Genomic DNA, 14,751 nt, shown 5'->3' on the forward strand with positions numbered 1-14,751 from the left:
GGTGAAACCAGTCAGGGACCAGCACTGCTGGAGCTGAGGGACTCCCCTAGCTGCCAGGGGAAGAACTCCTCCAGTGTGAGTGGAGGGGGGGGGGGGGGCGAAGGGAAAGGAAAGACAGATTCTGGCGGTAGGGGACTCCATTTTTAGAAAGACAAAGAGGGTAATCTGTGACAAAGACCTGAAGCGCCAAACTGAATGCTGTTTACCAGGCACTCAGGTTCGGCACATCACGGATCTGGTGGACAGATTACTGGGAGGGGCTGGGGAAGACCTGGCTGTCATGGTGCACGTTGGAAGTTGGAACCAATGACAAAGTTAAAGGAAGACGGAGTGTCCTAAAGAATGATTTTAGGGACTTAGGAGCTAAATTGAGTAAAAGGACCGCCAAGGTAGTATTCTGAGAAATACTACTGGTACTTCGAGCCACACCAGAAAGGCAAAGGGAGATTAGGGAAGTCGGTCACCAGTTCTATAGAAGGGACGGACTGCACCTAAATGAGGAGGGTGCAAATCTGCTGGGTGTGAAGATGGCTGAAAAGTTAGAGGGGCTTTTAAATTAGGGGATGGTGGGGGGGAGGGTCCATAGGTAGAGATAGTCTGCGCGCAACATATTCCAGAGGGTAGTATTGGGGGCATTAGTGGTAGGTTGACTAAACACATAAACCCGAAGTATAGTAACAAGTCATATTTGCAACCTCGGAAAACACCCAATAAGAGGACAGTATGCAACCAGTCTAAACTACATGGCATGTATACCAATGCCAGGAGCCTGGCAGACAAGATGGGAGAGCTAGAGATACTGTTGTACAAGGAGGATTTAGATTTTGTGGGAATTTAAGAGACTTGGTTCAACAGCTCTCATGATTGGCTGGCACCCATTCAAGGGTATTCCCTTTATCGCAGTTAAAGAGAGGGTAAAAAAGGGGAGGGGAATGCCTGTATATCAAGAATAATGTACAAGTAAATGTGAGAGATGACATCACTAAGGGAGCTAGGGAGGAGGTGAAATCCTTATGGGTAGAGCTCCAAAGAGATGAAACTAAGGGGAAAGTAATACTGGGAGTATGCTATAGGCACCCTAACATGGGGGAGGAGGGGGAGAGGGACCTCCTATCACAATTTGGATTAGCAGCAAGGATGGGAAGTGACATCATTATGGGGGATTTTAATTATCCAGACATAGACTGGGCGGAGGGAAGGAAGGAATTTGTCTAAGGCTCGCCAGTTCCTAAATGTCTTGCAGGACAATTTCATGGGTCAGATGGTAAATGCGCCAACTAGAAACAAAGCGCTACTAGACCTTTTAATCTAACAACAATACAGACCTGATCATGGATGTGGAAATATGGGCAATTTAGGAAACAGCATTCACAGGTCAATTAGCTTCAGTATAAATCACACAAATAGGAAACATAAGGGGAATACAAAGACACTGAATTTCAAAAAAGCCAACTTCCCTAAACTACGAACCTTACTAAAAGATATTAATTGGGATAAAATCTTAGGAACAAAGAACACGGAGGAGAGATGGGTTTGCTTTAAGAGCATATTAAATAATGGCATTAGCCACTGCATCCCATTGGGAAATAAATTTAAAAGAGCGAACAAAAGACCTAGGTGGCTTAAAGAGGGAGTCCCGCGAAAAAAAAAAAAAAAAAGTCAGCAGCTACAAATACTGCAGCTGCTGACTTTTAAAATAAGGACACTCACCTGTCCCAGGGTCCAGCGATGTCGGCACCCGAGACCAAATCGTCCCTCGGTCCTCGGGTGCTGCCGCCGCCATTCTCTGTAAGGGAATCAGGAAGTGAAGCGCTGCGGCTTCACTTCCCGGTTCCCTACTGAGCATGCGCGAGTCGCACTGCGCTTCCTAACTGGTCCCCGCTGTCTCTGGGACCCGTGTGTGTCCCAGCAGACAGCACGGTGGGGACGGGAAGAGGCATAGACTCCCGTGGGAGTCTATGCCGGAAGTGGGTGCAAATATCTGTCTTAGGCAGGTATCTGCACCCCCCTCCCCCCTGAAAGGTGCCAAATGTGATACCGGAGGGGGGGAGGGTTCCGAAAAGCGGAGGTTCAATTTTTGTGTGAACCTCCGCTTTAACTCCAATGTAAAATGCATATAAAAGCAAAGGAGAAGGCCCAAAAATACAAGGCTGAGGGATCATTATCAGTATTCAAAAAAGGAATGCAACAAGAAATGTAAGGGTGCAATTAGGGCAGCTAAGATAGAACATGAAAGACACCAGTGGAGGAGAGCAAAAAAAATCCAAAGAAATTCTTTAACCACTACAGCCCCAGAAGGATTTACCCCCTTCCTGACCAGAGTACTTTTTACAATTTGGCACTGCATCGCTTTAACTGCTAATTGCACGGTCATGCAATACTGTACCCAAACAAAATTTGTGTCCTTTTTTTCCCACAAATAGAGCTTTCTTTTGATGGTATTTGATCACCTCTGCGGTTTTTATTTTTTGCGCTATAAACAGAAAAAGACCGAAAATTTTGAAAAAAAATGATATTTTCTACTTTTTGTTATAAAAAAATCCAATAAACTCAATTTTAGTCATACATTTAGGCCAAAATGTATTCGGCCACATGTCTTTGGTAAAAAAAAGCCAATAAGCGTATATTTATTGGTTTGCGCAAAAGTTATAGCGTCTACAAACTAGGGTACATTTTCTGGAATTTACACAGCTTTTAGTTTATGACTGCCTGTCTCATTTCTTGAGGTGCTAAAATGGCAGGGCAGTACAACCCCCCCCCCCCCAAATATCCATTTTCCATTTTGGAATGTAGACACCCCAAGAAAATTGCTGAGAGGCATGTTGAGTCCATTGAATATTCATTTTTTTTGTCCCAAGTGATTGAATAATGATAAAAAAAAAAAATTAACAAAAAAGTTGTCGCTAAATGATATATTGCTCACACATGCCATGGTTATATGTGGAATTGTGTCCCAAAATACATTTAGCTGCTTCTCCTGAGTATGGAGATACCACATGGGAGCCTAGCCGAGTACGGGGCCCCGAAAACCAAGCACCGCCTTCAGGATTTCTAAGGGCGTAAATTTTTGATATCACTCCTCACTACCTATCACAGTTTTGAAGGCCATAAAATGCCAAGATGGCACAACCCCCCCCCCCCCATATGACCCCGTTTTGGAAAGTAGACACCCCAAGCTATTTGCTGAGAGGCATGGTGAGTATTTTGCAGCTCTCATTTGTTTTTGAAAAAGAAGAAAGAAAAGAGAAAAACTATTTTTTTTCTTTTTTCAATTTTCAAAACTTTGTGACAAAAATTGAGGTCTGCAAAATACTCACTATACCTCTCAGCAAATAGCTTGGGGTGTCTACTTTCCAAAATGGGGTCATTTGGGGGGGGGGGGGGTTGTGTCATCTGGGCATTCCATGGCCTCCGAAACTGTGATAGGCAGTGAAGAGTGAAATCAAAAATTTACACCCTTAGAAATCCTGAAGGCGGTGATTGGTTTTCTGGGTCCCGTACGCAGCTAGGCTCCCAAAAAGTCTCACACATGTGGTATCCCCATACTCAGGAGAAGCAACAGAATGTATTTTGGGGTGTAATTTCACATATTCCGAAGGCATGTTTGAGCAATATATCATTTAGTGACAACTTTGTGCAAAAAAAAAAAAAAAAATTGTCTTTTTCCCGCAACTTGTGTCACAATATTAGATTGTAAGCTCTTCTGAGCAGGGCCCTCTTAATCCTCTTGTATTTTATTGTATTATAACTGTATTGTCTCCCTTTTATATTGTAAAGCGCTGCGTAAACTGTTGGCGCTATATAAATCCTGAATAATAATAATAATAATATAAAATATTCCATGGACTCGACATGCCTCTCAGCAAATAGCTTGGGGTGTCTACTTTCCAAAATGGGGTCATTTTAGGGGGTTTTGAACTGTCCTGGCATTTTATGCACAACATTTAGAAGCTTATGTCACAAATCACCCACTTGAAGACAAAGCCCTTTCTGACACTTTTTGTTTACATGAAAAAAATTTTTTTTTTTTTGCAAGAAAATTACTTTGAACTCCCAAACATGATATATTTTTTTAAAGCAAAGGCCCTACAGATTAAAATGGTGGGTGTTTCATTTTTTTTTTAACGCAGTATTTGCGCAGCGATTTTTCAAAACCATTTTTTGGGGAAAAAACACACTTTTTAAAATTTTAATGCACTAAAACACACTATATTGCCCAAATGTTTGATGAAATAAAAAAGATGATCTTAGGCCGAGTACATGGATACCAAACATGACATGCTTTAAAATTGCGCACAAACGTACAAACGTGCCGTGGCCACAAACTAAATACATTTTTAAAAGCCTTTAAAAGCCTTTACAGGTTACCACTTTAGATTTACAGAGGAGGTCTACTGCTAAAATTACTACCCTCGATTTGACCTTCGCGGTGATACCTCACATGCATGGTGCAATTGCTGTTTACATTTGACGCCAGACCGACACTTGCGTTCGCCTTTGCGCGAGAGCAGGGGGGGACAGGGGTGCTTTTTTTTTTTCTTTATTATTTTTTTGCTTTTTTATCTTATTTTTAAACTGTTCCTTTCATTTTTTTTTAAATCATTTTTATTGTTATCTCAGGGAATGTAAATATCCCCTATGATAGCAATAGGTAGTGACAGGTAATCTTTTTAAAAAAAATTGGGGTCTATTAGACCCTAGATCTCTCCTCTGCCCTCAAAGCATCTGACCACACCAAGATCAGTGTGATAAAATGCTTTCCCAATACCAATGACGCTGTTTACATCCGGCGAAATCTAAGTCATGAAATGCTCGTAGCTTCCGGTTTCTTGGGCCATAGAGATGATTGGAGCCACTCTGGTCTCTGATCAGCTCTATGGTCAGCTGGCTGAATCACCGGCTGCATTCTCAGGTTCCCTATTGGGACAGGAGAGCCAGAGAAAAACATGGAAGACGGTGGTGGTGGGGGGACATTCCCCCCCACTGCTTGTAAAAGCAGTCTAGAGGCTAATTAGCCGCTAGGATTGCTTTTACATGAAAGCCGACCGCTGGCTGAAAAGAATGATACCAAGATGATACCTAAACCTGCAGGCATCATTCTGGTATAACCACTCAAAGTCCAGCAACATACCAGTACGTTGTTGGTCCTTGTTGGGCATATATTGTAATCTTTTTTTTTCATTTCTGAACGAAAAAAAGAGATTGATCGGTGGGTATGCCCACCATTAGAATACCTCCCTTCATCCACCCACTTCTAATGATGGGCATACATGCACCGTTTATATATGCCGAAGCATGGGGGCATCCTCCCGCAAATAGTAGGAGCAAATCGCTCCTCCGCCCCCATGCTTCGGCATATATCACCTCCGCTGGAGTCACGGCTTTATGTATTGTGGGAGCAAACGCTGTTGCTGTCAAGATAAATAAATCCGCGCTGCAGTTGAATGGCGTACCAGAAGACAAAAAAATGGTTAACAATAAAACACAGTAAACGGTAAAGTATAAAATTATCATAAATAGCGGTATAACATAATCAACAAAATGATCACTATATCACACTAAAACAGCGCTAATGTTGAGCTAAACGGATAATGTGGCCAACTTCACATGCAAAAAAAGTCATTAAAGAGAGAAGAGCAGTAAGCAAAATGGTTCAGAAAGTGTCCATAGGTGATCAGAGTATAGAGGTTCAGCGTGCACCTTCCACCGATCCTTCCACTTCCACCTTGTGCGAACACATTCCCCTCAGGGGGTTAAACTCACCAAAAGCTTAATAAATATAAGCATCCAAGAGGTCCCTGACGCTATAAAACGCTGACGGTGAACCTAAATATTTACGTCCCTAACTAGCGTCACCAGTGACACTAATACAGCGATCAGAAAAATGATCGCTTAGTGACACTGGCGACGGGGGGTGATCAAGGGGTTAAAACTTTATTAGGGGGGGTTAGGGGGGTACCCTAGACCTAAAGGGGGCCTAACACTAACTGCCCTACCACTTCTAACTGTCACAAACTGACACCAATGCAGTAATCAGAAAAAAAAAAACTGCTTGGTGTCAGTGTGACGGGGGGGGGGGGGGGGTGGGGTTCGGGGGGTAAAGGGGGGTGTAATGTATGCCTGGCATGTTCTACTGTGTGTGTGTGTAGTGTTTGTGCACACATATCGATGTCTTCTCTCCTCGGCGCCAGACTGAGCCAAGGAGAGATGACATCACTTCCTCCGCTTCTGTTTACTATGCAGAAGCCGAGGAAGCTTGTCATTCACAAGCTCTGTGAATACTTTCCAGATGCACTGTATACGCTAAAAAAATCAAATATGCTCATTTATTGTTTTTTAACCGCACTACAACTGACCAATAGTCTGTCTTGGTCAGCTAATGATGGCAAGTCATCAATGAACAGAGACAAGAAAGGGTTAAAAGGCAGAAAGCTGACTCCATTGATAAAAGTAAGAAGATAACTAGTGAGGGGGAAGCTAGGGAAAGCCCTTTTGTTTGATGTTAGCCCATCTCTAATGTTGTGTTTGTGGTTACACTCCAACATTCCTCCCATTGTAACTTGTCTGGCAGGTTTCAATCTATTCTCTTTGTAAAAAATGCTTGCAGACAACAGTGTCTGACAAAGTCATATTATACAGGGGGCAGGTGAGAAAAATTTACAACTAGATTTCTGCCAAAAACTAGGGAAAAGGGGATTACAATAAAGTCCAGGGATGGAAAAAAAATGGCAAATTGTTGACTGCTACCAGGACTAACAAGGTGGGTGAATCTCTTCTTCTCCTCTTCGCTCTTTATATAAGAGCCATCTTGTGTCATAAGGTATCTGATTTCGTGTTAGACTAGTTCAGATGTAATTGTAATTAACCTAACAATAACTACAAAAATTGTTAAAATTTCCATTTGCAGTTTGCTGAAATGTCCCAAATCAACCAATGATCTGCTAATTAAGTAAAACAAATTAAGGAAATACTTGAGTTTATGTTTAACATGCTTAAATTTACCAGAATCCCAAGAGGAGGTAATCACAGACTGGGAAAGGTCAGCCCAGAGCCAACCTACAAACTACTGAAATGCTTAGGCAAGTTGGTTGAATTATGACTCAGGTCACGGGTGATGATATAACGTTGTGTCACGTGACTTGCTACATAGACAATTTAAATTTCATGTTAGAGATTGGTTGAACCAAGTTTATTTATACCCAAAATGTTTTCTTTTTAGTTCTGGAAAGAATGTATTAGACATGTGCTGTCCGTTTCGTTCCGAATCGAAATTCGGACACATGTTTTGTTATTCGGAATTTCGAATTACAATAGTAACAAATCCGAAATAACGAAACAAAAATTTTTTCTAATCCTTTTCGAATCCAATTCTAATACTTTTCAAATTTGCATTCTAATTTTAGAAGAGAATAAAATAGAAAATAATATAAAGGAATAGAATAGGAAACAATAGAATAGAATAGAAAATAAAAGAATAGAATATAATAGAGTATAACAATACAAAATAAAGGAATGGGAAAAAATAGAATAGAAATTAAAGGGATAGAATAAAAAATAAAGGAACACAAAAGAATAGACTAGAATAGACAAGATTAGAGTAAAACAGAGCAAAATAGAATATAAAATAAAAGAATAGAATAAAATAGAATAGACAACGAACAAATAGAATAGAATAAAAAAAAGAATAGAATAGAATAGAAAGAATATAACCATTCTGTGAAATTCGAATTTCAAATAGAATAAATTTAAATTCAAATAGAAAAAAAAGAATAGACTAGGATAGAGTAGAAAAGAATAGAATAGAAGAAAACAATAGAATAGAATAGAATGAATATAACTTTTTCTGAAATTCAAATTTCTAATATAATAAATTTGAATTGCAGTGGAATAGAAAAGACTAGATGAGAATAGAATAGAAAAAAAACAATAGAATAGATTAGAATAAAATAGAAAGAATATTACATTCTTCCAAAATTCGAATTTCAAACAGAATAAAGTTGAATTCGAATGGAATAGAAAAGACTAGATTAAGAATAGAATAGAAAATAAATGAATAGAATACAATAAACAATAGAAGAGAATAAAATAGAATATAACCATATTCCAGAATTCGAATTTTAGATAGAATAAATTTGAATTAGCATAGAATAGAAAAGAATAGAATTGAAAATGTAATAATAGAAAAGAATAGAATAGAGAAAAACAATAGAATAGAATAAAAACAATATAACAATCTTCCGAAATTCGAATTTTGAATAGTATAGAAAAGAATAGAATAGAACATAAAAGAATAACATAGAAAAGAATAGAATAGAAAAAACAATCGAATGGAATAGATAGAATATAGCTATCTTCCAAAATTCAAATTTCAGATAGAATACATTTGTTTTTGAAGGGATTTTGAATGGAGTTCGCATTGATTCAAATTTTCCAAATTCGGTCGAATTGAGTTTGAATAAACGAAAATAATTCCAAAGACGATTTAAAGGAATTAAACAAATTTAATCAAATTAATTTATGTAAATAAATCGAAAATAAACAAATTTTTTCGTTTTATGTCTAGAATGTATCTACGAATCATGGGGCCCCATAGCAACATTTTAATGGAGTCCCCCAGCTAACTATGGCAGCTGGCAAATGTGACAAAATGTGTCAATGAGTTTAAAGTGGTTCTAAGGTCAACTCTTAATGCATTCCTTGCATTAGGATAAAAAAATGTCCTGCTACTTGTTCTGGATGTCCCCTCCAAACACTTTCCTGACACCTCTCAGGATCCAGCGCTGTCCGCACTGGCAGCCCTATTCCCCCTCTCTTCCTGGATTCTCAGGTTTCAGTGGCAGCAGCAGAAGCCATTGGCTCCTGCTGTTGTCAGTCAAATCCTGTGAGGAGGGGAGGCATGGCCGAGCTGCACTGTGTGTGTCTACAGATGTCCACAACCCGGCTTGGGAGCCTGCACAAGTACCCCCATAGAAGACAGCTTGGTATGGGGGCACTCTCAGGAAAAAGATGCAGACAGTGCTGGCAGGGATTGCATAAGAAGAGGAAAGTGCCCACAATGTGCAAAATCGCTACACAGAGCAGGTAAGTATAAACCTTTTTTTTATTTGTAGTGGGATTTCATCAATCGCTTTTGATTGATCAAACAAATATCCACATGTGTGACAGAGAACTGATCAAAATCCAGATCGATTAAATGATCACTTTTAATTAATTATTTAACCACTTGACCTCCGTAAGATTTACCCTCCCAGGCCATTTTTTGCGATAAGGCACTGTGTTACTTTAACTGACAACTGAGCAGCCATGCAACGCTGTACCCAAATAAAATTGATGTTCTTTTTTTCCCAATAGAGCTTTCTTTTGGTGGTATTTGCTCACCTCTGTGTTTTAAATTTTTTGGGCTATAAACAAAAAAAGACTGACAATTTTGAAAAAAAAAAAAAAAACTATATTTTTTACTTTCTGTTATAAAACATATCCAATAAAAAAAAAAAAAATTATATATATATATATATATATATATATATATATATATATATATATACACACACATATATATATATATATCAAATTTCTTTATCAATTTAGGTGAATATGTATTCTGCTGCATATTTTTGGTAAAAAATGATAGCGTCTACAAACTATGGGATATTTTTATTTATTTATTTACTTTTTACTAGAAATGGTCAATGACTTTTAGCGGGACTTCGATATTGCGGCAAACAATTTGGACACTAACTGACACGTTTGACACTTTTTGGGAACCAGTAACACTAATACAGTGATCAGTGCTAAAAAAATATGCACTGTCACTGTACTAACTACACTGGCTGGGAAGGGGCTAACATCAGCGGCGATCAAAGGGTTAAATGTGTGCCTAGCCAGTGTTTGTGTACTGTGGTGGAGGTGCTTTCACTAGGGGAAGGCATAGATCGGTATTCCTGCTTTGCAGAGACACAGGATTCATGGACTGCCTACTGACAGAACGGCAATCTGCCTTGTCTGTTGTTCTCTTCCTGTTCTGTGATAAAGATATCCTCCATGAAAGTAAAGCTATCCTCTGCATACAACAAGCTTCCAGTGAATGATTCAATAACCTGCTTATAATTTTATGTAATTGTTAGTGCTACAGCCCATTATTACTCTAGTCTATAGCCTTAAGATAGGCTTCTTTAAACTTTGCATTTTCTGTACTTCTATAACAACAGCTGTCTTATCAGTTTTTAGCTTAGAATAAAAAATGCCTCCTGGAAACTGTTAAGGCTCGTTTACACTGGCGGTCGGGGGAGTGGTAAAAATAAGCAAATGAGTCGTAGTTTTTGCCGCCTCCTGGCTGCTCTCCTTAAAGTGATATTGAAGGCAATTTTTTTTTTAAATAGCAAACATGTCATACTTACCTGCTCTGTGCAATGGTTTTGCACAGAGCAGCTCCGATCCTCCCTTTCTTGGGTCCCCCGCCGGCGCTCCTGCCCCCTCCCTTCTGTCCAGCGCCCCCAGAGCAAGCATCTTGCAATGGGCGTATCCAAGCAGGTGCGCTCCCGAGCCACTGCTCTGCGTATCCATTCAGACACGGAGCCGTGGCTAGTCCCCACCCACTTTATCTCCTGATTGGCCCACTGGCTGTGATTGTCTCATCCAATGGGGAGGGAGAGTCCCTGGAGAGCCGGTGATCTTGTGCACATCGCTGGATTCAGAGGGAGTATTAGGTTATTAGGGTATTAGGTAAGTATTGGTAGTAGGGGAGGCTGCTGCACAAAACCTTCAGCCTTCAGAATCACTTTAACCGCTTGCCGACCGGCGCACGCCGATGTACGTCGGCAGAGCGGCATGGCTGGGCAAATGGGCGTACCTGTACGTCCATTTGAATTTCCCGCCGTGCCCGTGCGTGCGCGGGAGCTCCGTGAGTCGGGTCGCGGGTCCCGCGGACTCGATCGCCGCGGGAAAACCCGCGATCGCCTCACGGAGCGGATGAAAGGGGAGATGCCGTTGTAAACAGCATCTGCCCGTTCTGCCTAGTGACAAGTGTCACTCGATCTCTGCTCCCTGTCATCAGAGCAGAGATCAGTGACGTCACCCACACAGCCCATCCCCCTACAGTTAGTAATCACTCCCTAGGACACACTTAACCCCTCCCCGCCCCCTAGTGGTTAACCCCTTCACTGCCAGTGTCATTTACACAGTAATCAGTGCATTTTTAATCGCACTGATCGCTGTATAAATGACAATGGTCCCAAAAATGTGTCAAAAATGTCCGACATGTCCGCCATAACGTCGCAGTCACAATAAAAATCGCTGATCACCGCCATTACTAGTAAAAAAAAAATTATTAATAAAAATGCCATAAAACTATCCCCTATTTAGTAAACACTATAACGTTTGCGCAAACCAATTAATAAACGCTTATTGCGATTTTTTTTACCAAAAATATGTAGAAGAATACGATCGGCCTAAACTGAAGAAAAAAAATGTTTTTTTTTATATATTTTTGGGGGATATTTATTATAGCAAAATGTAAAAAATAATGCGTTTTTTTCAAAATTGTCGCTCTTATTTTGTTTATAGCGCAAAAAATAAAAATCGCAGAGGCGATCAAATACCACCAAAAGAAAGCTCTATTTGTGGGAAAAAAAGGACGTCAATTTTGTTTGGGAGCCAGGTCGCACAACCGCGCAATTGTCAGTTAAAGCGACGCAGTGCCGAATCGCAAAAAACGCTCTGGTCAGGAAGGGGGTAAATCCTTCCGGGGCTGAAGTGGTTAAGCTGTAAACTTACACATGCCATGGCCATAATGCTTTGTTTCGCAGTGCAGCTAAAAGTTATGCCCCCTGTTGCATTCGGCATTCACGTGAATGGGGCTGCGTCGAGCCAAGCGCTAAAAAAAAAAAAAAAAGCATTCAGGAAGTGGCAGTATTGCCTCCTGTATGCTTGTAAGTTGCACCAATAGAATTCTCTGAAAAGTGATCCATCATGGATTGCTTTTGAGAAACCAACACAGTTACAAACAAGCCTTAAACATACAGATTTAAAGTGTATTTGAACTGTATCTAACACTGAAGTTTCTTAGTGTTCTCTTTTGATCTGTTAACTATACGCTGAATACATTTTGCTATGTCTGTTCAAAAAAGTGTTTCCTGCCAGAAACCTTGTAAGCTGTTAACATCCTGTTCTCTCTGACTATGCAGTATTGTTATCAGTTACATTGTTCCCAGCTATCTGTGAACTACAGACCACCTCCACCTATATTATGGAAAAAAGAGAGGGGTACATGCTTTGTAGTCCTGTCATAGGGTAACGATTCTGCTACACCAGTACAGGAAGTGAGTGTTGTCACCTTAGAACAGGAAGTGTGTTACTGGCAGGATCTGCAGGTGAAAATAAAGGGGGAAAAAAAACAATACAGTCACCATGTAAGGATTCATGTAAAGCTGCGTACACACGAGCGGAATGTCCGACAGAAAAAGTCAGACGGAAGCTTTTCATCATCTATTCCGATCATGTGTAGGCCTCATCTGACTTTTTTTTTTAGAAAATTCTGACGGACCTAGAAATAGAACATGTTCTAAATATTTCCGACGGAACCAATTCCTATTGGGAAATCCACTTGTCTGTATGCTGTTCCGACAGACCAAAAATGACGCATGCTCTGAAGCAAGTATGAGACAGAAGCTATTGTCTATGGACTATTGAATTTCCTTTTTCTAGTCCCGTCGTACGTGTTGTACGTCACCACATTCTGGACGGTCGGACTTTGGTCGGACTTTGGATTGACCGTGTGTAGGCAAGACCGCTTGAATGGAATTCCGTCGGAGTTCCGTCGGAGAAACCTTTGGAGTTTATTCCGACGGCAAAACCGGTCGTGTGTACAGGGCATAAGGATTGGTATGCTTTGATATATTACATTTTTGTTCTTGGGTTTAATTATGCTCTAAAACTTGGAAAGGAAAAGCTCCCACATTTTCCAGGTTGACTAAATCTAGACGTTTATTTATAATATCAGTAACTGGACCAAAGAATTGCTATTTGGTTAAAATACCCCCCAACTGTCCCGGGTTCTGTGTGACCGCCTCGAGATTTCAACAAAATCCCGGCATGCGGAGAATAAGGAATGATGTTTGTCCTGGGTCTCGGTTGTGAGACATCCCCTGTGCTCACCCACTTTACCCCTCAGTAGGTACACCAGCCCTCTGGTAGGGTTTGGTAAAAAATTTTTTTTTGGTTAGATTCCATTTCCTTTTGTTTTTGTGTGTGCGTTTTTTTCCCCATATATTGTCATATTTGTGGCCCCTGAGTAGCTCGGGGCCCTGAGAGAGGGACCCTCTCTCTTTTTTATTATATCGATGTCCAGCATCCATGCAGCGTATATACCCAGATGCATCTGACATATGTTGGCGGTGTCATTCTGCCAAGGGTTCGTTGATACACATTTGGTGGGAATGCCCCCAAATTCGTAATTTTTGAGACAGGATCATGCAGCTGCACACTATAGTTACAGGAGAGCTAGTCCCCAATACACCACAAATTGCTCTGCTATCGATTCTCCCAGGCTACTATAAAAATATTGATTTGATTGTAGCCGTATTAGTGCAATTGTGACAGAGAAAATTGAGTACTGTCAAAAAAAAAAAAAGAGAAAACCAAACATTTGTATGTGTTTGGTTTTCTCTTTTTTTTTTTTTTCTTCTTCTTTAACATTCTGCTTAAAAATTTGTGAATCAGTACTGCTTGGACCTTGATGAAGGGGATATACCCCGAAAGCTTGTCCTGAAAAATTGTATGTTAGTGCAAATAAAAAAAGTATCACGGACAGTACTCAATTTTCTCTGTCACAATTGCACTAATACGGCTACAATCAAATCAATATTTTTATAGTACTCAATTTTCTCTATAAAAATATTGAAAAGGGTTTACTTAGACACTGGTTAACAACAGCAAGATTGGTTATCCCGCGACTTTGGCGATCAATACAATTGCCATCAGCGAAAGAATGGATAATGGAAATGGATTACACTGAGAGGATGGAGACCCTCCTGGCACACAAATTGGATACATATGAAAAATGCCATCAGGTATAGGCCCCTAGAGGACTTATAGGGAGTCATCAGGAAATTACAATGATTTATGGGAACTTAAGCAGAATCTTAATAAGACATAATAATCTTTCAAAACATGATCTTTCTGTGTTGCCATCATTTTCCTCCTTTTTTTTTTTTGTTTTTGTTTTGTTGTTGTTTTTTTTGTTATGTAAGCTTGTATAATGTATTTGTAAATTTACTGATGCTATGATTATGCCATTAATGTATGCATATTTGTCTATTTGTATAATAATTTTCTAATAAAATTAAGATTGAGAAAAAAAATCCCAGCATGCTGTGGATCCGGGCTGGAGTTCTGGAGCCCACTGCCATTGTTCTTTTTTGGACTTGGTGCAGACACACACTGGAAGTCCTCAGTTTCCTCTCAAATGTGACATTTGGTTTTCTGGTATGTTTCTTTACCTTAAAGTGGAACTAATGCCAAAATATTTTTTTCCTTTTGAATAGAGTAAGAAATGGTTATAGCCCCTATACATTTTCCTTTTGCCATTGTGTCCCATTGGGGAGATTTCTCTTGATTCCCTTCCTTATAGCCATAGGAAAAAATCTCTGGTTGCCACCAGGGTTACTAGATCAGGGGATTTTTCCCTACTATTCCTGTCCTGATGACAACTAAAAATTTGTGATTTCCTTTTATTTGGTGTAATTTGTCACCAGG

General features: G+C 40.0%; 1 protein-coding gene across 1 annotated transcript in view; it reads left to right on the forward strand.

The window, feature by feature from the left end:
• The first annotated feature begins 6,558 nt into the window (after positions 1-6,558).
• The window catches only part of LOC141105839 (transient receptor potential cation channel subfamily V member 6-like), an 83,679-nt gene continuing 75,486 nt past the window's right edge, over positions 6,559-14,751 (forward strand). Inside the window, exon 1 of the mRNA XM_073595970.1 lies at positions 6,559-6,760. The gene's annotated coding sequence lies outside the window, so the exon portion shown is untranslated. The remainder of the gene's footprint in view (positions 6,761-14,751) is intronic.

The sequence above is a fragment of the Aquarana catesbeiana genome, linkage group LG08, assembly GCF_042186555.1.
Source record: "Aquarana catesbeiana isolate 2022-GZ linkage group LG08, ASM4218655v1, whole genome shotgun sequence".
Lineage (NCBI taxonomy): Eukaryota > Metazoa > Chordata > Amphibia > Anura > Ranidae > Aquarana > Aquarana catesbeiana.